Source organism: Sarcophilus harrisii, chromosome 1 (assembly GCF_902635505.1).
Source record: "Sarcophilus harrisii chromosome 1, mSarHar1.11, whole genome shotgun sequence".
Lineage (NCBI taxonomy): Eukaryota > Metazoa > Chordata > Mammalia > Dasyuromorphia > Dasyuridae > Sarcophilus > Sarcophilus harrisii.
In genome coordinates, this window is record NC_045426.1 from 556,807,303 (window position 1) to 556,834,665 (window position 27,363).

The window sequence follows — 27,363 nt, forward strand, 5'->3', positions numbered from 1 at the left end:
CTGATCATATAATTTGTGATCATTTTGTCTTTCGTTCTTTCATGTAACTAACCACTAACCCTGTTCTTGTTCTTAACCTTCAATCCTTTCATCCTCAGTTCTTTCCCAGGTAATCATCCTAGCACTAGTTACATTCCCCTCCCTTTTTCATCTTGAACCCTCTGTGAACTAGTCCATCTCTATACTATCCTTTGCTCTCGTCTTGTGGCTGAACTTATCCAGCCAAACCCCAATTGCATTATCTACTATCTTTATTCCTATTTACATACTACTGGATAAAACTGAAGATAATCATGAAATTGTGCTGACTGGGTTCAGCATTAATTTGTTATATAATTATAAGTGGGCCCTCACTGTAGCAAGGCATTTCTTTTATATCTCTCTAAATGATTCACCATTCCATTCACAGAGCATCTTTTCCAATCCTTTTCTTATCTCCTTGTCTCTCTTGATTCCATTTCCTTTTAAAATCTTTCGTAACTTATTCCTTTACTACTGCTTAATCTCCTTTCACTTTATTCCATGTACACCAATGACAGTGATCTCCTTTATATTCTTTGTATATAATGCTCCATCTTCCAGTTCTGAACATTTTCACTGGCTGTTCTTCATGCCTGGAATTCTCCCCATTCTCATATCTGCCTCCTGACTTTTCTGGCTTCTTTAAAATCACAATTAAAATTCTACCTTCTATCTATGTATATATGCATGTATATATGCATTTATACATGTGTATATACATACATTGTATACATATATGTGTTGTACATATATAAAATATATTATATGTAAAATGTGTGTATGTATAATGTATATGCATATGATATATCTATGTAGAAATATATTATATATACAATCTGTATAAATATATTTATGTGTGTATATATAATCTATGTGTATATATAAAATGTGTGTATCTATACATATAGAGAAATAATACATGTCTATGTAATATATGTGTATAGTATATGTATATATAATATATGTATAATATATGTGTATATGTAACATAAGTGTGTATATATAACATTATAGGTAGATATAACACATGTACATATATGTATATAATACATGCATGAATTATAAGTATGTATATATGTATGTATATGTACGTATATATATCTAGATGAAATAGTTGTTTGCATATTATTTCCCCCATTAAATGAGGACTTTCTTGAGAACAGGAATTTTATTTTGTTTTGTTTTTCTTTGTATCCTCAAACTCTGGTGCCTGACATATAGTGAGTGCTTAATAAATCTTTGTTGACTGGAGAAATCAAATAATTTTCATAAAGTCACTTGGCTAGAATCGACAACGTCACAACCTAAATATTAGTCTTCCTTAAGGACTTAATCTGAGTTTAGTGTTTTCTCTAGGACAGATAATCTTCATATCTTTACTTGATTTATTTACCAACAATCCATTTTTGCAGTGCAGTGGACACACCCTTTTTTGCATCTGAAAGAATGAATCTGTGATCTCATCAGTTCAGATACTCTCTTTGCAAATCTATCTTTGCAAGGCTTATTCTAAATAATTCTTCCTCCCTAAGTCCTACATGGAGGCCTTCATCTTTCTCCATCTTTAACAATGAAGAACTATTAGTGTGTTGTTCTTCTTGGTGTTCTCCTCTCACTACATGACTGGTTTTTTATACATATATAAAAAGATTTGGGATAAACAAAATAAAATACAGTAGTATTTGTATAGCACTTTGCAATCTTTAAGTCATCAATTGTTCAACTATGCTCAATTTTTTGTGATTTTCTTCTCCAGTGAATAAAGACAAACAGTATTGAGTGACTTACCCAGGTGCATACAACTAGTGAAGGTCTGAGACTAGATTTGAGCTCAGATCTTCTTGATTCCAAGTCCAACAGTTAGAATTTGTGTCATCTAGTTGCTTAAAGTACTATGTAAATGCTACTACTGTTACCTGTGTTCTTTCAAACACCATATTTTTTTTTTTTAGTGCCAGTGCTCTCCTGTGAATTTCTCTAATTGTTCAATATCTTTAGAAATAATATTTATCAAGCCCTTAGTTATCAAGTCCTTTGTTTTAGAAGTAGGTCAGGGGCAGGGTGATGTCTTGATTTGAGGGTGAATTGGATTTAAAAGTGAGCCAGAGTTGTACAAAGTTTTTAGCTTCACTCTCTCTTCCAGAGTCCAGGGGCAGGGAAAAAGTCAGGAAAACTGTTGGTGGTCCAGGATGCCTTGGCTTTTTGGATGTGAGACTGAGCTCCAAGTACTCCACAGCCCCTGCTTTTAGCTGCTTTCATGGCAATTGGAACCAATTATTCTCATCTTCCCGTTCCACTTGGAGAAATCTTCTTATGCTTGGAGTGGACATCTCCTTGATTCTCCTATGGGTCTGAGACCTGTTGGTTACCCTTAATGTGGTTTAGCTCATCTATTAAGACAGTTTTACCAGGGCGTGGCCGCTGCACAGGTGAGAGTAGGGTGAAAGTGAAGATCAAAAGTGGGGGGGCAGCTTTGAAAAGGCCTTGGCAAGCTCTCACAACCAAAAATCCTAGTCCTTCTTGAGCACTCCATACAATGGTCCATGGGAGGTGCTTAATAATACCTTCCCCCTCTCTCTCTTTCACATATTTGGAAAAATAAGCCCTCGATGCTTTCAGAATGATGCTACCTGTAGCATGCATCTTTTTTGTGAATACTTGGTCTGGAAAACTGTGCTTCCCAATGCATTTTCTTTATTGCCATTTTCACTTCCTCACAGAGTACAAAAAGGACTGAGGTGTGAGAGAGTAAATATGGTCATTCCATTCTTATAGATGATGATGAATGTAGTTGTTCGGTTGTGTCCAACTCTTCCTGACCCCAACTGGGATTTTTTTTGCAAAGTCGTGTACCACTTAGCTGTCCCAATGATTAATACTGATTGTTATAAAAATGCTGACAGATTTTCTACCTTTTTCATCTATCTGTCCTCCACTTTTTAACCTATAAATGCTCTTGGGACATCCAGTTATTTGCCAAGTCTTGTTTCTATCTACATATCTCTTGCTCACATTCCCTTTTCTACTCACATAGCTATTTTCCTAGTTCAAGCCCTCAAAGGAGAAGGTAGTATAACATTACACTAATTAACTATAGGATTAAGATTGGGAAAGGAGTAAAAGGAAACTAGAGCAAGGATGAGGGCTTCTAAAATAAGAGGGGGTTGATTGGACTGAGTGGCCTCTGAGGACCCTTCAAGCTATAAATCTTGTGATCCTGTAATTGTCCCTCTGTGACACAATAGAGAAATCCTTAGGCATGAAAGAGAAAGAGGGAGTTAGCAGTTGAAGTTGGGAAGAAGGGAATACAAAAAGAATGAAGAGGAGGAAATGCTGGAATTATCATTTCCTTTTCCCTACAGAGGATTCTGAAACTGTGACCCAGCTAGCTTCTTTCTGCAGAGAACTCACATTCTCCCTGATTTATTCTTTCCCATTCCCTGTTGTTACCAGTCATTTATGTCCAACACTTCATCATTTGGGGTTTTCTTAGAAAGGATACTGGAACGGTTTGTCATTCCCCTCTCCAGCTCATTTTATAGATAAGGAAATTGAGGCACACAGGATTAAGTGACTTGCCTAGGGTAACACAGCTAGTCAGTGTCTGAGGATAGATTTGAACTCATGAAGCTAAGTTTTCTTGATTCCAGCCCCAGCTGTGCTCTTGAGCAATAGCTGTAGTCTATTGGTATTTCAAATTCTTAGAAAATTCCTAGAAAATAGAATTCCTAAAAAAAATATAGACCACTGGGGAATAAAGTGGTAAGCATTCTCTTTTACAGATCTGGAGATTCAAGATTACTATCTTACATAGAGCTCAGCCAGATAATAGTTGAGTAGAAGCCATAGATGGTGCTTTGGCATAGAATAATTTCTTTCCAAGGAGGGGCCATTCCACAAGCATCCAGTAAGTTAAAATAATTAGTGGCAGGTTAAGCTTCTATCATTCTGTGCCCTGTTATTTAATAGAGTTTTATGGTATCTCTTTAATAGGTCCCTGGTTAGCTTTTATTTAAGAGGCATGAAGCATGTGCTCTACAGGGATGCACTTATACTCTGGCCTGTTTCCAAAAGGCATGAAGGACCAGAGACTCTGTCCCTCGTTCCTCTTGAGTGGGGATGAGGAGGAGGATGCTGACCATGGGCTAATTACTCTGCTGACAAATAGAAAGAGCAAGTACAGCCAGAGTCCCCTGATTGGTTTATTGGTCCTTGTGATGAGATTGAGGAGGAGGAAAGGCTTTGCTAAGGAGGTTGAGTCTGTCCAAGAGGCTTAAAAAGAAAAAATTGCTTCCCTTCCCCCATGACTTTCCTTTCCCTAACTCTCTTCTTTCAAGCATTCAAGCATACCAGTGCTCTCTGGGACTTCCAGTGAAGGGGTTTGGGGGATGGGATTTCTCCCTTCTTCTTCCCCTTTACCTCAGACAGCTGTGGCAGGTGCTAAGAGGGTACCTGGGCAGTCTCTTCTGCTTTAGGCATCTTTTTCTGAACATAACTAACTCAACAGTGATTCTGTGATAGTTGTTTTTAGTTTTGGCAGGTACTTTGTAAGCTTATTTGTTAATCCTTCTTACCACCACTCCCTTCCTCAGCTCCAGGGACCAAGAGATAATATGAGAGATCTGTGATCTGGATGGGTACATACTATTCTCCCCAAAGTCTGGGCTTCCTTTGGCTAGGTTCATAACCCGAGGGAAGTCTTGATCCCAAAGGGAAGGGATCAAACTTTTTTGTATTACTGGGCTCTTTTAAGAGCCTTGTTTCTCTCCCTTTAGATTATAACTCATGTGGAGGAACTATCTTTGTACTTATTGTTTCTAGTCTTGCAGTCTGACACTTTGCTCTTACTACTACTAGCAAATACTTGTAGAACTGAAAAAAACCTTCCCCCATTCAGAGGAAAATCTTGCTTGCAGAGTTTAGGTATAACTCATATATAGGTTCTTCCTTAAGTTTTTTTTTTTTTTTTTTTGTCTTAGGAAGATTCTGAAGATACCTGGCTAGATAAGATACCAGACACTGAAGTCCTTTTTTGAATTAAACTGCCAAGCATTCCAACTTGACTGCAGAGAGCACAGCCCCATTGGCCTGGCCATATTATTTGAATCCCATATGTACGTGTGCCAAAAAGATTATTTTTTGGAGAACTCACACTGGATAAACACTTACAAGATGGTCAAAAAAGAGATATCAGGGGACTCTCCAAGATCTCAAGAACTTTAGAATCGATTGTATGACATGGGAGACACTGGTATTAGAACTGCCCAGGATAGTGTACCCTCATCAGAGAAAGTGCTGTGCTCTTTGCAAAGCAGAATTGAATTATCCCAGAAAAAACATGATATGCGTAAAATTTGAGAAGCTACCCCATATGTTCATGTGGAATATTTGTGTCCGACCTGTGGCAGAGCATGCTGACCTTATATTGGTCTGATCAGCCACAATCAGACACGCTTAACTCCAATATAGTGATGTCATTTTGATCCTCTTCAAGAACAAAGGACAACAACCAACCAGGTTCTTCCTTAAAGAAATTAGCAGTATCCCTTATAGAATTCTTGAATCTTTGAAGGTAACCAGGGTATAAAATAGGATCAAGTATTAAACAACTGTTTATTTCCTGTACCACAAAAGAAATGCTTATAAAATAAAGAACCTATATGTATGCTTTAATGAATATTTAAAACATGTTGTAGTAACTCATAAAAATAACTCCCTATTATATTCTACCAAGAGACAAAAAGTCCCAAGGCTGCTTGATGGTCATTCCAGTTCCAACTCAGAGCTACATTCTTAGCAACTCATTCAAGGCCCATGTCTTCTGGTCAGTAGGTCATAGATGAAGGAAGAAGAAGCTGAAGGAGGAATAAGCATTTTACATAGTACCTACTATGTGCTAAGCACTGCTAAGCACATAGTAGGTACTATGCTTTATAAAGCAGTGCTAAGCACTGTGCTAAGTGCTTTATAAACTGTCTCCTTTGAATCTCCCATCAATTCTGTTATTATCCCTATTTTACACTTGAGGAAACTGAGGCAAACAGAGGCCAAATAATTTGGCTGAAGTCACATGCTAGGAAGTATCTCAGGCAAGATTCAAGGCCAGACTCCAGGCTTAGAGATCTATCCACTCATCCTCTCCAAAAAGTGTACAATGTTGTAGAAAGTCCCACTCAGACTGAATTCTCAAAATCTCTGGACATCATGAGTTCATTAAATAGCCAACACATCTAGCAACATCCATCTCTCCATGGTTCAGTCATCTCTGTTGAGGGGAAAACACAACAAAACAAAACAATGAATCTCCCTTCCTATAGAATGTCAACTCCTTTAAGGGAAGGTTTTGTTTTTCTTCTGGTGATTTTATTCCTAGCATCTAACCTTATGGCCTTTCAGATAATCTCCACATTATTGATAAAGGCTTCTTGGATTTAATTGAATTTTCCATAGGAAATTCGATCTAGGAATTATTTTAGTAATACCAAAGTTCAGATTTCTAATTCCAAGTTCTGCTATGGAAGTCTATGAATGTAGCCACTGAATCACTTCAACCATTTGGTAAATTCAGTCTAGCAGCTGGTCTCACTGTGATTGATCTCCAACTCCCCATTGAATAGACCAGCTATTTGACTCACATGATTAAATCAGTCAGTTGTAATGTCTTATAAGCACAACTTTTTTTTTTTCTTCTCTTTTTTTTATTTTTTTGGTGAGTATAAATTCCATAGTGCAATTCAGTTGAAAGAGCAGACTTTAGACTGGATAGTCAGAAAAACTGGGCTAAGTCACTGACTGACCTGCAGCATGTTCTTGGGCAAATCACTTCCCTTTCCTTTTCCTTTTTCTTTTTTTTTTTTTCTTTCTTGGTGATGTCAAAGCTCCTTTAAACTCTAATGAGCTGTAATTCACTTGCAAATCAGTGCTTTAGATCAGGGGTGTGAGAACCAGTCCTACTCCAGCTCAGCTGAGGTGTTACTTCCTGGCTCCAATTCTCTCCAGCTTCCTAACACACCTCCTCTACTTCAGAGGCCCACCCCTCTCAGCCTTCCATTCTTCCTTCACTTTTCCCTACACTTTTTCTTTCAAAAATCAGAATTGTTATGCAGCATGGGTCTCTCTCTCCCCTATGTTTCTGATTGTCACCCTCTAAAACCAGTTACCTATCTCACTTCTCTCTTTAGATTATAACCCATGCGGAGGAGCTATCTTTGTACCTCTTCTTCCTATCCTTGTGAACCAAATCTTTGCTCTTACTTACTACTAGCAAATGTTTATAGAACCGAATTGGTAAAGAATAAAAATGTTTGTGTAGAATTTTATAAATATTAGCCCTTTGTTTGACTGAGCCTAAAGTGAAAACAGGGACTATATATATATATATATATACTCTTAGAGAAATATTTTTCAACAAAATTTTCTAATGTCCATTCAACAAAATGATTAAATGCACACAGGTCAGTGAATGTGTCAGGAGTGGTCAATAAACAGTGACAAAAGATCTTTTGCCTCCTCCGAATAAACACTGCTGCTCCTTCTTCCTATCTTCCTTGATAAACACCATCTGGACTGAGCTTTCAAGGGAGGGACATCTCACTGTGACTAGGTAGTAGTATTAAGTGAATGGTCTCTTAAAGATTTATTTTTGCACTTTTATGAGTGTGTTGACTGGTGAGGCCCTGGGCCCTGCTACCCGACCTCCCAACAAGGGAAGGATGACAAGTTACTTATATCCCTTTATCTCTATACTCTGGTATTTGTGCCTTTTGCTTGGGGGTAAAGGTTCTGGCTGCTGAGATCAGAATAAACCTTGCACAGAAAGATACAGGAACCTAATTGCTTTTGTACTGGACTTAACAAAGGCAATGTCATAGATCTCACTTAATTGCAATGTCACCTCCAAATCACCTTTCCTGAGGAATGTTCCTTTCAGTTTTTCTTTGGCCCTTTGGTGGTTTCTGGGTTTGGGGTTATTTCCACCCATCCACCCACCCCACAGCCACACCCACACACAGCATTCCAGGATGCTTTTGTACTACTAGTTTGGACTGATAGCTACAAGTCATAGATCCTAAATCTCTTTCTCAACTTTTGTCTAGTACTGGCTCTAATTGTTTGGGTTCATCCTTACCTATGTGGACTTGTTTCCCTCTTCTGTACATACCTTTAGAAAATATAATTTGATTGATGAGGTAGGCGACCATAGCTTGGTAACAGAATTTTAGGATTCTGTCCTGTCCCTGACCGAGGGTTCTCTTGTACAATGCTCCACAGGAACCATCATCCTTTGCTAGAGAGTGTCTAATGAAAAGAATTAATTCTTTTCCAAATGAAAGAATTATGGAAATTTTTGGACTTCTCTAGCTGTTAGGGAGTTTTTCTTTACATCAAACTCAAGCCTTCTCTGTAAATTTCTCCCACTGACCCTAATTTTGCTCTTAATCAGAACAAGTCTTATCCCTCTTTCATATGAAGTCCTTTCAGACATTGAAGTTAATCTTTTTAGCTTGGTTCTTTTTCTCTGAATTGATCCTAGTTTCTTCAACTGATGTTTGCATAGAATGGTCTTCATTTCTCTTTCCATTAATCCAATCCAATCACCATTCTATTTAAATGGGAGGTTCAGAACTGAAAACATTGGTGTTCTTGGTGTGATATGATCAGGGCAGAGGAGAATAGAATCATTACCTCCCTATTAATGGCCACTTTCTTTATACTAATGAAATAAAATCAATTCACTTCTTTTCTACTATACCAATTCAACTAGATTTCCATTTAGATTCCTAGATCTTTTTCTCCTAAATGTACTGTGCAATGCAATGACAGTGGTTTTCTTGTACCTTAAATAAGATGCCACATCTCCTGAGACAGCAATTTCACTGGCTGTCCCTCATCCATGCATCTTTCTTCATCCTCCTTTCTATCTCTTCTGTCGAGTCTCAGCTAAACTTTCACCCTCTCTACAAGAAGCCTTTCTCCATTCTCTCAACCCTAGTGCCTCTCCTCACCCCAGATATCTCCAGTTTATTTTGTATATATCTTATTTGTGCATAGTTGTTTGCATGTTGTCCCCTTCATTTTAGACTGTGACCTCCTTAAGCACAAGGATGAGCATTTTTGTCTTTCTTTGTACCCTCAGCACTTAGTACAATGCCTGGAACAAAATAAGTATTTAATAAATACTTGCTGAGTAACTTACAAACTGGCTACGTGTTCCTCATTCTGTATTTCTGGAGTTGGTGTTCTGAACTCGTGTGGGATTTACATCTCTATTAGGTTTTAGCTTACGGTTCACCATTTTCATCTATTAAAATTATTTATAACATGACCCATCAGTTTAACTGATTGAAATTATTTTTGGATTCTGATTTTGATATGCAACATTTAGCTATCTTTCTCAGTCTCACACTATCCGTAGTTGATTCAAGATATCATTTGTGCCATAATTCAAGTTATTGGTAAAAATATTAAACACAACAGGGTGAAGCCCAGTGGCATTTTATTAGAGACCATCCTCTAGGTTTTGATTTTGATTCAATTCAAACATGAATAATATTTGAGATTTTAAAAAATTTTGATTCAATTCAAACATGAACAATATTTGAGATTTAAAAAAATTTTGATTCAATTCAAACATGAATAATGTTTGAGATTTTTAAAAAATTAAGAAAAAACAAAACATAACAAAAACTAATTTGTTTTTGTCACCGTTTCCCTTTCCAAAAGGAATTGGATAAAGTCATTCAACCAGTTTAAAAATCTATCCATTTTGACCCATATCAAATGTATTCCAGCTATAAAGCATCCCCTCCCAATGAATTAGTCAGTAACCTTATCAAAAAAGGAAATGAGGTTAATCTGGCATGACTTATTCTTGATGAACTCATGCTTGTTCTTAGTGGTCGCCACTTCCCTTTCTAACAAACCATCCCCATAAGGATACATTCTAAAAACTTGACAGAAGAGAATTTATTCTTGAAGAATGAATTTTCTTTTCCTTTTTTGAAAATCAGAGTGAAATTTGTCCATTGCCAGTATAAGTCCACTGGCTTTTCCTTGAACAAGATCTCCCCATCTCTCCACTCTGGGGATCTTCGTTGACTGTCCCCCATTTCTAGAATTTTCTCCTTATTCATCTTTAAATCCCAGCTTCCCTGTCTTCTTTCAAGTCTCAACTAATATTTATTGACAGATTGTCTGATTACTGGAGTAATTCTCTCATTCCTCCAAGTTTTTCAACCATGATGGACGGTGACTTAGTACTCATACTCAGCTTGTTGTTTCAGTAACTTGGAATACAACTTGTCCAATATATCTGGGCCTGGAAATGCTCTCTTATCATCTTTTCACTTATCTTGGGCTTCAATTGTTCATTTTCCCCCCTCTTATTTCCTAGACTGAAGTTTTCCCTCGGAAGAAAACATAGGAGCAGCCAAGCTGCCCTGCCCAGCCAAATGCAGCGTAGATGTTAGTCAGCCCCTTATTTCAGAGTCCAGCCTCCCTACTGAGGCAAACACCCTGGGTCAGGCAGGTGCCTGGCATCTTATCAAACTCAACTCTGGGCAAACTCTGATCCCGTTCCAAGTTCCTGGTCTTCTGGCAGATCATTCTTCAAGCAGGTTGTTGGAGTCTCATAAGGCTTTGTCCTCAGATCATTTTAGTGTGGTCTTCCAACCTTCTGAAGCTCATAAAATTGCAAGGATTTCCAGTTTTGATTCACCTAAGAAGAGTAGAAAAATAGACTGAGCAGAAACAAAAGCAGCAGCAGCAGGGTCATGGGCTCATGGGCCCATAGCTCAGGTGGGAAAATAAAAGCCTGAGTCCTCTTTATTTATTCAGAGATTTACAACATGTCTCCTCTTGGTTACTGAAAGAAAAGAGAGATCAGGTTGGCTCTTTAAAAGCACATCCAGTTAAGGCCTAGCACCCTAGCAAAAAAGCTCCTCTGTATTATAAGAGTATAAGTGGACAGGACAGGCAAAAGCATAATATGTTGGCTGAGGACCAGGTTCTTATTGGACAATCCCTTGTTATATCCTCAGTTACCACTTATTGTATAATATATAGCATCCTAGGATACCCTTCCCTCACACTATTAGGGTATATTCCTTAGAATAGTAGTGTCAAATTCAAATAGAAACAGGTCAGTAAAATCAAGATCCCTATGGGCTACATATTGGTTTAGCTATTACCTATGCTTTACTATATTTTTACTGATTTTTTAAAGTATTTCTCCAATATATTTTAATCTGACTCAGGTGGGAATATCGTGGGCCCCATATGGCCCAAGGTTTTTCTTCCCAAGAAGACAGCCATTCAAGGTACAAGGTAATCTATGAGTTATTACCCTTAAATTATAGCTACTAGTAGCCACTTAATAGCCCCAAAATGTAATTAGCTCAAAGCAAAGCTATTTACTGAAATGACATAAGGAAAAGTAGCAATAAAACATCTTTCCCATAAATATGGGGAATACTGTACCACAAATACAACTGTCATCAGGCGATAAGGGGGAGTCAGGTATAGGGAAAACGTGGTCAAAGCTCATACCTGGAGCAGTAAACTACATTAAAAGTGGGGTAACTCATGCCATTAGTGCTAGAGAGCCAGTGTTGTGTCTTTATGTTAATCTCCCTATTTGCTCTTATGGCTTCTATTCCATGTGTCATGTATGACTTGGCTATGTTAATCTCCCTACTTGCTCTTATGGCTTCTATTTCATGTGTCATGTATGACTTAGCTATGATTTCAACTGTTGGCTTAACTGAAATCCTTTGTAATGGTACTGCAGTACTCTTTTACAAAAAGCTGGAGCTTTTCTGCCTTTTAGTTTCAAGTGGGACACTTTCCCACTGAACTGTCTTTTTCCTTTTCTGAGGACTAGGATGCAACAGGAAAGCTGAAATTCTTGAAATAAAAAATCTGCAGGTCCCCTTGAGGCAATTTTCAAAATTCGTCCTGCCCCAGAAATCTCCTTACTCTTTTAGAAATCTTGATTCTAGTTATACTATCTAGGAAATTCAGAATACCATTTTCTGGACCTAAAATGTTGATGTTCAGAAGACTGTGTGCAAACACATGTTACCAACAGCCTTGTGATTCTGCTGCAGATAGACATGACTGCTTCTGGTTGGTGAGGAGAGGTATCCGTCCTTCCATCCCCCCAAACCTTGCTTCCCTCTGGTAGACTGCAAAAGAGAGGATGAATCGCTTGAATAGCTTAGAGAATCTTCCAGAGCTGAGTCTCAGAAGAGTGGGGCCAGTTTATCTTAACAGATAATAAGCAGTATGACTACTCCTCAACCATCTAATCACTAGGAAGACTCTATGTCCCATCACTTACCTTCATCCAATAGTTAATGGAAGGAATTTCTCCATTTTGATGGATATATACCTGTACGTACATACATATATATGTATATATAAGCACATATAATATATATACATATATATATATATAAATACAAAGAAATCATCAACCAACAAATATATATATATTATATGTTTATATATATATATGTGTGTATGTGTGTGTGTGTGTATAAATCATCAACCAACAAATATATGTTATATATATATTATAAACATATATTATATATATTTGTTGGTTGATGATTTCTTTGTATTTTCATATCCATTCCTTTATGAAATTCCTTCTTTTCTTTCTATTGGAATAATTACTATTATCAGAATTTCATTCCTAAGAGCATTCACTTCCTTTTGAGCTAATTTCCCATATAGAATTTTAGGCCACTGATATAATTTTCCTGAATACTTTGAATGAATGTTAGCTTATTCTTGGATTTCCCTTTTTTTCTTTGATGAACTCTAAGTTGAAGCAGTCACTTCCCACAAGGTTCACATCATTTTTTACATCACAACTAGTTCCCCTTTGTGGTTCAGAATAATTTTTAAAAAGGTAGTTGCCTCCACCACTTTTTTTTTTAATGAATTAAATCCTCATCAAGGAGAAGTCAGAATCTGTTAACTACTCTGCTGCTTTTACAAAGATAGCCAGCAGGAGTATTCCTTAATTGTCAAAGTCCTCTATCACTAAAAGCCCCCTATTACTATTACTGTTATAATATGCTTATATGTGATCTGTTTCTGGAACTCATTATCCATTTCCTCTTTCTGTCTTGGTGGGCTGCAATGTAATTACACTATATTTTTGCTTCTATTTTTTTTATCCACTAGGTCTCACTCAAAAGCTCTCTACTATTTTCCCTTTTTTGATCATGGTTTTTTTTTTCATAGAAATAAAACTTGGTGATACATAATCTTATTTGAACCATATGAACCTTTATTATGAATCCTTCCTCTCTAAAATTACACCATTGGTCTAGCTGATCTCCAAGACCTTTCCAGTTCTTATATTCCAGCTTTTTTTGACACTAAATCAAACACCCTACCCATGATACCATGTTGCCTCTCTGACACATTTTCCTGTCCTTTTCTTTGGATTCTTCATGCTCTGTGATTACTGCTTCCTTTTTGAGATGCTCAATTATGATCCATTTCATAATATATTCTAGAAGTTTGCCAGAAACTGAAGTCATGTTTACTTAGCTATAATATGAAAACTCCATTCAATCAATCATCAAACATTTTAAAAAGTGCCATTTATATATGACACAGTGGTAAGTAATAAAAACACAAAGGGAAAAAACAGACAGCATCTGCCTTCAAGGAGCTTACATTTTTCTTAGTTGGAGGAGTGAATATACAACATGTACTGAGATAAGTAAAAGCAAATTATATGTGTAAGGATAGGGTTCCATGGAATAATCAGTCAAATCACCCTACCCCATTTATAGTAAATTGTACCCTATTTATGTATCTTAATGGATTGAGAACAAATCTTTAAAAAAAAAAAATCAAAGACTTTAGACTAAGTGAAAAAACTAAGTTGGATCAACTGGAATCACATTGCATAGGAAGCATATTTGCATTCACTGAGGATACTTGGTCAAACCCTAGGGGGTCAACTTTAAATACCAAGCCATCATAATCTGAGAAACTGGAATGATCTTAAGTGAAAAGAAAGAATTCTAGTAAAACCCCTGGAGAAAAGTGAGAATTACCTTTTTTTCCATATGTGCTCTCCAAATTTGAACCCACCTTTTTCCGGACGTTCTGCACATTTGTGGGAGACTCTTTTGTGTATTTGGAAGTTGGAATTGTTGCCTCAGAACAATATCAAATAATATGAAGTAATTTTAAGAGAGACTGGACTAGTGAACAAGAGCCTCATGTAGTCATGTAGGAGGAGATATCTCAACTATGAAGGAAAATGGGATCCTGAGACATGGAAGTGAGGGGGAAGCAATTTCTAGACACTGAGGAGCATGGAGGCAGAAGATGGAATGTCATGAATGGAGAACAGCCAGTTTGACTGGAAAGAAGAGTGAACAAAGTATATTAAATTGAAATAAGATCTAGAAGGTAGGTGATGATCCAACTGATGATGACTTCTTTGTCTTTGGTTAGCCTGGACTTCAGACATCAGACTCACTCTTTTGCCAAAACATATTTACTTTGGTAGATCCTGCTTTACATGAGCATAGTCTTTGAGATCTCTAGGGTTACTTCTACTTCACAATATGTTGTCATAAAAAACTTTGAAGTAGTTGATATTGTCACTGGAAAAAATCTATAAAACCCATAATCTCTGCAGGTCAAGCAAGTGTTTCTGTCATCCTCTATATTTGCTTTTCAGTATACATGTACAACTTCACTCATCTCTTCTAATTATTTAGTGAGTGAGATGGGGAAGGAGAGGAAAGGAATCTTAAGCCAAAAATATCTTGGCATTTTCTTATGTGATTGAGCAAGTTAATTCATTTCTTTGTTCTTGAGTTTCTTCTTTTGTGAAATAATTTGTAAGACTAGGAATCCAAGATCTCTTTCAGCTCTAAATTTAAAATCATATAAACTTTTTTTTTTTCTGTGAGAGGTTGGTTGAAAGTTGAATAATAATTGATTATTTAGGAAGTACCTATTTTGTTAGAAATTATTCATTTATGATGTAAATAATGGGTCCTGAGGACACAATAGGTTCAGATAAACGCAGAACAACTTGCAGTTGGAAGAATTCAATGCAAAGCTATGGGATGTAGAAAATTAGTTTTGAAATTCTATGGGGTTATCTTCTTGGAGTTTGAACAGGTAAAGTCCTGGAGTATCTTGATAAACTAGTCATGAAAAGCCTCATGCTCAAGAGCACCATCATGTCAGTCACAGACATTATTGTGTTATTTTAATAGAGATTAGGGGGCAGTTGCTTACCCTTAAATGGTTATGATATAAAATATTTAGTATAGTGCTGTCAGGAGCAGTTAAGTAGCTCGATGGATAGAGGAATGGAGTCTGGAAGGCCTGAGTTCAAATCCAGCCTCAGACACTTACTAGTTGTATGACTGTGGGGAAGTCACCTTACTTCTTTTTGCTTTAATCCACTGGAGTAGGAAATACAAAACACTCTGGTATCTTTGCCAAGAATATCCCATTGACAGTGGTTCATGGGATCATGAAAAATCAGACATATCTGAATGAACAACAGCATAGCAATCAATATCACCTGCACTTGAACATATCATAAATTATTTTGCCATAATGAATCATGAAGATGAAGAATTCAGAAAAGTGTGGGAAGATGTATATGAACTAATGCCAATTAAAGTAAGAAAAATTAGAGAAATAATATATACCATGACTACAAAAAATATAAGCAAAAAAATAAGAAAAAGAAACTAAGTACCCCATAATTATAATAACTAAATTGTGTGACCCTGGGTAAATCCCTTAACTGATTGCGTACTCAAAATATATATTTAATATGAACAAAGGGTAATTAAATGAAATAGAGTGGTAAATTAGGTGATGACCCATGTGGTGATGATCTCTCCATACTTAACTAGGTTGGTCTTAAAATATCATTCAGTCTTTTGCAGGGCTGGTACTCAAAAGTCATCCACCTTGGTACAGCTTGTCCTATAATGACAAAACCTTAGAGAACTCAGAACCACTTACCTCCTGAATGGATTGTCATATAAAGGGTTAGATCCAGTTGTATAGATGTGTTAATTGGTTTTATGGCATTTTTTTTTTCTTCTTTTTCTCTTGTAGTCTTAGTTTTAAGGGCAAGCTCGTTGAGAATTGGATTTTGGGGAAAATATATTGAAAAATGAATGATGAGAAAACCGAAAGCATTAGTAAAAAAAAATGTAATATTCTGCAGAACTTTAGGTTTCTGAAATGAGTACTGTGTTCAGCAGTGTCAGATTTTTAGTAATCTATGACAATTGCATACTTTTTTGGTTTCCTGATCTAGTTTTGAAAATCCTTTCTGTACATAAAAAGGCACGCATATAACTTAGAATTTTCTTTTTCTTTCTTTCTTTTTTAATGACAGCTTTTTATTTACAAGTTATATGCATGGGTAATTTTACAGCATTGACAATTGCCAAATCTTTTGTTCCAATTTTTCCCCTCCTTCTCCCCCACTCTCTCCCCCAGATGGCAGATTGACCAACACATATAACTTAGAATTTTAGAGAATTGCCTAGGGATCTAAGAAGGTTAATTGACCAGGATCATACAGCTAGTAGATGTTAGAACCTAGACTTGAATCCTGGTACTCCTGATTCCCAAGATAGGGGTTCTCTGTTTTCTACTAATTAGTATTATTATTATTAGCACTAGAATGATCCTTAGAGATGCCCTATTTAAATCTTTATTTGGCTTATAAGCAAACTGAGGCCCAAAAAATGACTTGCTCACTGGTTGAGCAGAATTAGTCAGTGGTCCAATTGGAAGTTTAATATGGGTCTCTTGTAACAGTCTCCTTTTTAATTTGATCAAAGGCTGTTTGCTTTGTGGGTGGCAGAGGGATGGAGATTTGGACAATAGAAGGTGCCATACAAAAGGACTATAAAATAGTAATTACTCTTCAACTCATCGTTCTTCCCCAGCTTCAAATATCCTCAATTAGCCTCCAATTCATTAAGAATGGGTTCCTAAATCACTCAAACCCAAGAAAACAGAGAAGCTAAGGGCTCAGAGCAGGAAGGGGTGGAGTGGGGCGAACCTGTACTTTACTTTATTGGGTTGGAGACCTCTTTTCACTCGCTAATCCAGGGTAGTAAACTACATATTTGGATCCTTTTCTCACTTTTAAAAGTTTTTTTTTTAAAGTTATACTGTTTCCCTAACTAGTAGCTAGGTGGTACGGTGGATAGAATACCTGATAAGGAGACGGGAAGAATTCAAATCTGCCCTTAGACACTTACTAAGTAAGCTTGGCCAAGTCACTTAACCCTAATCTTCAGTTTCCTCATCTGTAAAATGGGGATGAAAAGAGCACCTACTTCCCAAGGTAAAGAGTCAAATAAAATGTAAAAAGCTTAGCATAATGCCTGACACTTAGTAAATGTTATTAAAAATATTAGCTATTAGTAACAACCAGAGACAACAGAAATGACCACTCCTTGCTGTGGGTTTTCTGAATAACTCAGTCTTGTTCATACCTAAAGTGCTGTTCATTCATCCTGAATCATTTTGATAAAACAGTCAATGTTAAGTGTCAGTATTTCTCAGCCAAGGATCTCTCCCTGATAATTTCTTAATTAGTGTCATTACAATTACTAATGGGGATCCCAGCATGTTTCTATATGTTCCTTGTCAAGAGATGCTTAAAAATCATCATTCTCAGATTTTCCTGTCCAGCCTTAGGCTGCCTAAGAGTCATTAAAAAAAATGAGTTTCCATCTTTTCTCTGTCTTGTCAAATCTTCTCTTCTCTGTCCTATTAATGATCTTTATTTTCTGATTCTATTTATCTGGAGGCTGCTTCTGGTATAATTCTTTTTATTTCCTCTTTAAAAAATCCTTAAATTGGCCAACAGCCAAGTAGTATCACCAGCTCTACCACCTATGATTCAGAGTAGACCTTACTAAAGACCTCATGACTGCATCATTCAGATAGTCCTGATGGTTCCAGGATTATTGATGTGATATAACCAAAGTACTGCCTCATAACCAGGTGAGATAACCCTGCCAACAGAGGATGAGTTCTGGCAAGACCTGCTGAGTTGGAAGAGTTTCCAGTCTGGGCTCCAATGGACTATGCATCTTTGGTCTGAAGACCAGCTTGGCTAAATTTGGGGAAGCTCATCACCAGAAATTGACATAACTTTTTTGGTCCAAGATACTATCTAAATAAAGCAAGGATTTTTAACTTGCAGTCCACAGACCTCCAAAAACTCCAATGGGTAGATGTGTATAAGCTTTACAATTTTTTTCGGATAACTATTTCAATATAACTGGTTTCCTCTGTAATCCTACATATTTTATTTCATCCATTTAAGCACATTCTTCTTTCCATTGCTATAGATTGGAAACTCTTGCAGTTTACCACAGGAGTTCTTGATCATTTTTGTTTTGGGGATCCCTTAGTAGTCTGATCATGGTAAGACTTGTCTACCCTGGTTATTTTATAGATGAGGAAACTATATTCCAGATAAGGGTAAAGTAATTTAAGTCGATTGAGGTCACAGCTGGCTAATGGATGAACAAGGACTAGAATTAAAATCTCTGAATGCCAGCCCCATATTCTTCCTACCACACCACCCAACATGTCACACCACTTAAAAATACCAGACATGGAAACAAAGGGAAGCATTGTGTTTTGTGAACCTAGGGCAGAATTGATCACATTCTTTCAAGCGTGAGAAATGTTATATTGGATAAACCAGACAGGCTCATGGACCTATGGATTAAGGGATATTGGACCCATCTTGAGAAAGCGTGTAGCTGTTTTGACCAGCTGGAGAGAATGGTTGCCACATTAATGTGCCCTGCATTCCTGTCCACCTCTAAAGAAAAGCACTCCACACATCAGATTAGCAGAGGAGCTGCAGAAAGGCTAAAAAACCCAAACAACGTTAATAGGGATGTAGGATTTAATCTTGGAGTTATTTGGAAAACAACAGGACACAGTATAAACAGAGGGGAAAAGAACAGAAAGCCTTTGAGTGGGACTGTAGGTTCAAACCAAAGTCCTGGCTCCCAGTATAAAACCTACTGTCTCACCAGGGCCACACCTTGAACTTCCTTTTAAAAAGGGGCCATAATTGCTTTTTCAAGTTGGAGCAAAAGACTGTGCCTTTGTACACTAGCATTACTTTCACTTAGGCCAGAAGATGAAGGTGGCTCCATTACTGGATTGTTCTGTGCAGTGGTGACCTCTGAAAAGTAGAAGGAAGCAGAGAAAAAAGTCTTGTGGGATAGCATAAAATCCTGCTGGAGATCCTTGAGGTTTTCTTTCATTTGCTTGGGGTGCCCAGATCCTGCAAAATGTGAATGTTGAATTCATTGCAACATATTGCTTTATCAGAGTATTTTCTGATCATTTCACCGCTGATTTTATCTTATCATGGATTTCTTTCCCAAGGTGGTTCTAAAGAATTTTATGTCCACAATCTTTACCTTTCTTTTCTCATGCCAATATTCCATGTTTCCTAAGTATACATTAGATGTGGAAAAAGTTTTATATGGCATAGTTTGTGAGTTTGGCACCCCTCCCTTGCCTATAGCAAATTCCTCATGTTTTGATAGAATATCTGAGTCTATATGAGTTCCCTTTGCACAAATTGAGTTGAAGAGCACCATTCTAATCATCAAACATCAACCATCCAAACATTCAAAAAACTGACTTGCTTTTAACTTTTATCTTATAACCTTACTTATAGTTTCTGCTCCTTAAGTCTTAAATAGATCTAAGATCCTAAATTCTAAAAGTCCTGAGTAGATTTGGGTTTATTAGTGCTATTTTGGGGAAGTGAGAATGGTAAAATGAACTGCTTCCAAGCCAAGAAGGCCTAAGTTCCACTGATTTCTACTTTTTGATGATTCCCAATTCAATTCCCTTCTCAATGCCCCCAGCAACTCTATAGCCATAAGCTGTAGAATAGTTGATTCTGCATTGGTAGAGGAGATGAGGTTTTCTCACTGGAACCACCCAACAACACAGGTATCAAGAATATTGCATTGGGTCCCACAGCATTCCCAGGATTAAAATATAATTGGGCTATATTTCACAAACTAAATAAAAATACAATAAAACAGATATTATTAAAATTTAAGACTAAAGTAGCATGGAGTCTGTAGGAATTTTTATGTATAGGTTAGTTGTTCACATTTCTGTTTAAAACTTCTATGTTAATGAAATAGCAGATCCATACTAAATAAATAAATGAATAAATGTCTGATCTTCAGGTCACAAGATGAGAAACACAAATCTGCCTACTCATTTAGGCTTTACATCACTTGAAAAACATTTCTAATTATCTTTTAAAAAATTAAATAAAAAAAAAAACAATCAGCAAACAGTATGGATGAATTGTACACTGTTAATCTATGTTATATACTATGCTAGATTCTAGGGATAGAAATATAAAAAATGAAAAAATTCCAACTAGAGAGATAAAAAACATATAGCTCATGGTAGCCAGACAAGGGAGCTTTGGCTCAGGGCTAGGCAAGATATAAAGATTGTGAATAGATTAGGAGGCAGCTGGGTGGCACAATGGATAGAGTATTGGACCTAGATCCAAGAAGACTCTTCCTTATTTAAAATCTAAAATAAGACACGAGTTGTGTGACCCTGGGCAAGTCACTTAATCTCTTTGCCTCAATTTCCTTAACTGTAAAATGGGCATGATAATAGTACTTATTTCCTAGAGTTGTTTTAAAACCAAAAGAGATAATTATAAACTACTTAGCACCATACCTGGAACAAAATAGGTACTATATAAAGGTTAGTTACTATTATTTATTGGAACATAGGACCCTTTGTCATGGCCTTTCCAGGTCTAATGGTAATATTGATTTGAAGGTGGTAAGGGTGGAGGGGGACAAGTAGGCAGGAAGTCAGGTGGCAAGATCACGCCATGGTCAACTCCAGTGGGGGTCTATTTCTATTTGATAATCTTATTTCTTAGTACTTGGTGACAATTATCCTGTCCATTTTGAAAAATCTTTAAAAACTATATGAATTAGACTTGTAATTGTTGCTATTGTTACAATTATCCATGTCTCCTCATATCAGAATTATTTTTTAAAAATATTCTAATAATGGAGTGATCTGTATGTTCCTATAACTTTTTGATGCCCCATGTAGCTGAAGATTATAATATCATTGATCAAGATCATTTCTCCATTATCTATTTATGATCTTTTTTCATACTGGCAAATGAAACTTTTTTGGAATCATATCTAACCCTATGGGTCTTTTCCATAGGTTACTCATTATCATAGATTACCTATTCTGAATATAGCCAAGGTCTAGAAGTGAGCAAGAAAAGGCTTCTGATTTATCAAAAAAAAAAAAAAAAAATGCCCACAGTATCTGCCCCTCAAACTCACTTACATCCATTCCCCAGGCTACACAATTCTAACAAGCTTGTTTCCCTGGTTTCCAAGACCACAGCAGATTAGAAGCAGCAGATTAATAGTGGGGAGGGGCTGCTGGAGGTAGGCATGGAGACTGCAGCCAGCCAGGGACAGCTTGGACAACCTGACCTTAATCAATCAAAGGGGATCCCTTGGAAGACTGACATCTTTTGTATTAAATAACAAAAACAAAAGGCATCTCTAGAACTCAAAAAGCATAATAGACATGCACCATTTAGTGTAGGGGCAAGTAGTTCCTTGAAAGGCATCATTCTATTGTTGTTTAGTTGTTTTCAGTCATGTTCAGCTCTTTGTAATTTCATTTAGGAGGTTCTTTGTAGAAATACTGGAGGGTATTTCTTTCCTTTTCCTTCTCCAACTCATTTTACAGATGAGGAAACTGAGGCAAACAAACTTAAGTGATTTGTTCAGCTAATAAGTATCTAAGGCTAAATTGAGTTTTTCTGATTTCAAGTCCAGTGCTCTATCCCCTTCATCACCTAATTGCTCTATACTTAACATTATAGTCTCTCCTCCCCCCAAATCAATTACTAAGGTGTGTAGTTAAAATTTTGAATTGGTCTAAGGGGCACCTTCACCAAGAAAACTAGAGATCCTGGAAACATTAAAGCTTTCCATTTTGGTGAACACATGCACAAAAATTCTGTCATTTAAAGAGTTAAGCTTAAGCAAAATAAATGAGCCTTACCTTGTTAGTAATTTGTTTTGACTTCTTTGGCACTGGGTTCATAGTTGATGGTTGTCTGAAACTGAAGCACAAAGGTTAGGCGGCAGGTTGTTTAAGTGTCCTGTGAATTCTATCATATAATATGAAATTTTCTTTCTTTCTTTCTTTATATTATGAGGTTTTCTTTCTTTCTTTCTTTTTCTTTCTTTCTTTCCTTCTTTCTTTCTTTCCTTCTTTCTTTCTTTCTTTCTTTCTTTCTTTCTTTCTTTCTTTCCTTCTTTCTTTCTTTCTTTCTTTCTTTCTTCCTTCCTTCCTTCCTTCCTTCCTTCCTTCCTTCCTTCCTTCCTTCCTTCCTTCCTTCCTTCTCTCTCTCTCTCTCTCTCTCTCTCTTTCTTTCTTTCTCTTTTCTTCTTCTGAATTGATTTTCCTCCTCCTTTTTATTATTTGTCATAGACTCTGAGAGCATTGTCTGCTCTCAGAGAAAAAGGGGGAGATAGAATGAGAAATATATATGACATTAAAAATCAAAAGATATTAAAAACCATTGTTTAAAAGAAGAAATTTAAAGAGTTTTTGCATGAAAGACATCTGAAGGAAAGAGTCTAGGGTAAGAGAAAGGATAGAGAGAGATCTAGGAGTTAGACCTTTGAGGAGATGAGGCTTTAAGAAATGAGGGATTAAGTGATTGCTAAAGGTAGGTAGTGTTAGGTGATGGACAGCAAAAAAAAGCAGGGGAGGAGGAGGAAGACAGTTTTTTTCTAGGACCTAATCACCTGCTTCATTTGTTGGTGATTTAGAATCTTGGCTTTTTCAATTCTTACCCTCTCTAGTTCTATATTTCCTCTATATAATAAAGGAGTTGGATGAAATGGCCCTTTAAGTTCCTTTCCTGCTATAGATCTATGACCTTAATAATGTCTGTGTTATAACTTGAAACTCTTTTTTTGGAAATGAGTGCCCATTTAATAAGAGCATTTATATGGAGCTTTAAAGTTTGCCATGTATTTACAAATATTATTTCATTATATATTCATAGCCCTGAGAAGTAGGTGCTGTTATTATCTCCATTTCATACAGATAAGGAAACAGAGGCAATCAGATCTAAAGTACTTGATCAGAGTCATATAGCTGGTAAGTGTCTAAGGCTAGATTTGAATTCCAGCTTTACTACCTAGCCTCCTTTACTATGATACAATGGATAGAGTGTTACCCCAGGAACTTGGAGGATTTGATTTAATCTTCTTTGAAAATGAAAGACAAAAAATAACACCTAGAACATAGTAGGTGCTCAATAAAGGCTAGTTTCTTACTCTATTGTTTTGGGGAATGGAGTTAATCATACAACTGAAAGTTAGAGAGTGAATTTATGTGTGGCTATTTTCCTGATCGGGAATATGATGATTTTTCTTGTCATTTGCTAACATCCTAGATGTTTGATTTATTTAATTTCAATATGAGCCAATTTTGTTAGTGCCTGAGCAACAAGTCATACCTTCTGTCTTTACTGTACCTCAGCTACCCACAGAAGTACATGTCTTGTGCATCATACAGAGGAAAGGTATTTTCGACGAAAGGCCGAACCCTTGTTCGATATACCTTGAATATGACTGTTGGGAGTCATTGGAAAGTGTGAGCCAGTCAATATTGATTGCAATAGGCCCTTTTGGAAGCTTAGTTGGAGACCCAGTAGGGTTGGCAAGGAAAGGTTTTATAGTATCTTCCTTATAAGCTGGAGTTGCTTACCCATTTCCCTCTCATTATCTGGGGTGGACTGATTCCTTCAAAATGGTATGGGGAACACCAGAAAATAAATAGGATTAGCATCAACTTCCAGATATTCTGTGGCAGAATGATTTTTAAGTTATTCAAGGAGAAAGGAAAGGAAAGAAGAAGAGAACAAGCATTATATAGCACCTATTCTTTGTGCTAGGCATTATAAGTGGTTTTTTTTTTTTTTTTTACAAATATATTCCCATTTGATCTTCACAATTTGAAATTATTATGCCCACTTTATAGTCAAAGAAACTGAGGCAGACATTAAGTGATTTGTCCAGGTTCACACAACACCTGGCAAGTGGTATTAGGTCAGATTTCAACTCAAGATTTTCTGACTCCAGTGAATAGAGATTCACTTCCACATTAGCTGCCCTTGGTAGAAGGAAGAAGTCTCCCAAAGTCTTGTGAAAGGCTGTTCTTAAATCTTGCTACATGGCTACTACACCACGTCCTAGCTAGGACTCCTGGATCCTGCTTCCCCCCATATTATAGGTGTTTAAGTAGGGCCAGGTGTTTTATAGGGAAGATACTGCTCATCTGGCTTTGATTGGTTTTCTACTTCGTGAAGTCATAGACAAGAAGGCACTAATGAGTTAGGAAACTGGAAATTTTTAGCTTGGAAGGTTTTAGGTGTAAAAAGATTCCAGAAAGGGGAGGTTCCAGAAATAGGGCAGAGTGATGGGAGAGGCGAGGATATAACTGGTCTAGATGGAGAAAGTCTAGTTTGTACTGTGATTTGTAGATAACTCTGGTGAGGGTGAGGTACCTCTCTAGGGTTTTTGTTTTTTGTTTCTTTGGTTTTGGTCCAGAGTTTTAATTTCATCAGAACACCTGTTCTATAACTTAAAGTCTTAGAATAGTGGTTCTCAAGCATTTTTTGCTCATGACACAGTATTCTTTGCCCTGAGGATTCATAGACTATGACCATAATTTAAGTTTAACCCAGAGAAAGGTTCCAAGGCACTGGGGCTTTTAGACCTTGGGATTCTGAGTGTCCTCCTCATAGCTCCCCATCACCCTGTTCTGTCTTTATTTCTCCAGGACTTGCACTGGATAATTTGCCTCAGAAGATAGAGCTGTTCTTGTGACCTTCAGACACAAAGCTAGAAAATACCAAGCAGCCAACTGCAGCTGGGGAGGGGGCTGGGAGATGGAGAGGTCCTGGGATGTGGGGAGGAGTTTCACAGGGCTTGTGGCACTCATGTGCTATGTTTTGAAAGTGATAAAGTGCTGGCCTTTATTGTAATTTTAACCTAAGAGAGTTGCCTGCGGGTGCTGAGAGTATAAGGGTCTGGGAGAGGATGACACAGTTTATGTCAGAGGCAGGGTTTGGAGGCTACTTCTCTATCCACTATACCATACTGCCTTTCCCAAGGCATCAGGAGGAAAGAGTCAACCAATTGAATGGATTTTTGTTCTTTTCCAGTATTTCTCCCTTTAGCATCTGACCTTCTCTCTTTTCTTCACATAACTTCCCACGAAACATCCCCCTCCCCCATCTTTCAACAAAGAACACATTTGAATATATACAGCCCCACTCATCCATTGATTCCCAATTTGTAGATTTAATGGAGTCTGATTTAAAGATACCTTTTCTATTAGTGGGGTCAAGCTCAAAAAGAAATGGGGGTCACTAATCTGAGGTCTGAATATTGATTGAGTTTTGAACTACATCATCATCAATGTTTTATTGTGATTTTATTTATTTTGTAAAACATTTTCTAATTACTTTTTAATTTGGTGGAGTACTGTGGATTGATACAGGGGAAGGGTGCTCTGAATGATCCCTACCTCCCCTATGTGTCTCAGCAGACTCTGGTACAACAGCAAGGAATTGCAATAATTGAATCTTTCTGTTTGCCCAATTCCAGGGCACACCTGTAGATCTGGTGACAGCCTGTATCTTGGCAGACTTGGATTTGGAAAGATACTTATTTGTTGCCAGCTAAAATTAAGATCCCAGTTTTTATATGTTGTTTAGGGACAGCAGCTGATGCAGGTCTGAGTCAACACAGAACTCTTAATGCCTCTGGTTTCATCTATAATAAGTGAGCTAGAGTATATTTTGGCATTGTAAATGGGTGCCATTTGACTGAAGTGAAATAAAAAGTCACGTGTTTTCCCCATGCCTCAAACTGAAGCTTTCTTGAGTTGGGGACAACTTTCTTTGTTCATCAGTGTGATTTTTCCAGTGTTGTACACATCAGTGTTTTCCTAGCCCCAGCCAGGAAATGTAGACCGGCATGGAAAATGTCAGCATTTGTGAGTGAGCTGACCACTTGTCCTAGAGTGTCTGGGATCTGTTGAATGTCTGAGATAGTAAACTTAGTCTCGGCAGAGCCTCTGTGGGGGGTGCTAAATGTAGCAGGCTTTGCCTTTTGCCTCTTACCCTGCTGCCCGTATCTCCGTTTGCTATCAGCAAGTCCCATGGCCTCGCCCCTATCCCTGCCTTTGACATGATCCTTTACATCTCCTGCTTGATACTTAGACTCACCCCTTCATTTTCCTCTTGGCTGAAGTATTAAAACCATCCCAAGTGCTGAGAGATTACTGTGATGTGGCAGACTTAATACTTTGCTAGAATGCTTTGGAAAGGATTGTACGATTCTAGATTTAGAGCTGGAAGGACTATTAGGGGTCATGCACATTTTTCTGGTGTAGAAACTGAGGCTTGGAGAGATTAAGTTATTTGTTCAAGGTCATTGTTGTTATTGTTTGTCCTTCCTTCTGGAAGAGGTCCATGACTTCAGGGAGGTGCTGCCATGACATGCAAGTGAATAGGACCGAAGTGAGGGAGAGATGTGCAAAGTCACCTGCCTCACTTTCCCCTCCAGAGCCACCTGGGTCCAGTGGCCAGATGTGGATCAGGATGACTGGAGATGGTCCTGGATACAGTGGGAGACTGTGGCCTTTTTAAACTAGGGTCTTGGACAGTTCTTGGTTTGATTGAAGCTGCACCCATTGGAATGGCTTCTTTCACCTAGTCAAAAAAAAAAAGAACAAACCAAAAAAACCCCAACTCTAAATCAATCAATCAATCAATCAATCAGGTAGGAAGAGTCAGGACTTGAAATCAGATCCTCCAAATCAGGGCACAGAAGATAAATGATATGAGGTAGCATCATATACTTAGGAGGAAGTGATATATGTTGGTATCATGAATACAAGAATCCTAGAATATTATAACTGGAAGGGAGTTTATGGGGACAGGACCGAGGATGCTTACTAGCTATACTAGGGAGTAACCTTCTTCATCTTGGGTTAATATGTTGGGGTTTTTTTTTTTTCCCCATGTACAATTTTGTATTTTACATATTTAGAATTGGAAAGATCTGGTTACCAAGTCTAATTCCTTATTCTACAAATGAAGAAACCAAGAACCCTCCAATCCCCTGAACATCCCCCCCCCTCCCGTTGGGAGTGGTAGAG

At 37.3% G+C, this 27,363-nt stretch overlaps 1 pseudogene; it reads right to left on the reverse strand.

Annotated features, from left to right (window-relative positions):
• Positions 1-26,363, reverse strand: part of LOC111719102 — a 118,600-nt pseudogene extending 92,237 nt beyond the window's left edge.
• Between the last annotated feature and the right edge of the window lie 1,000 nt (positions 26,364-27,363).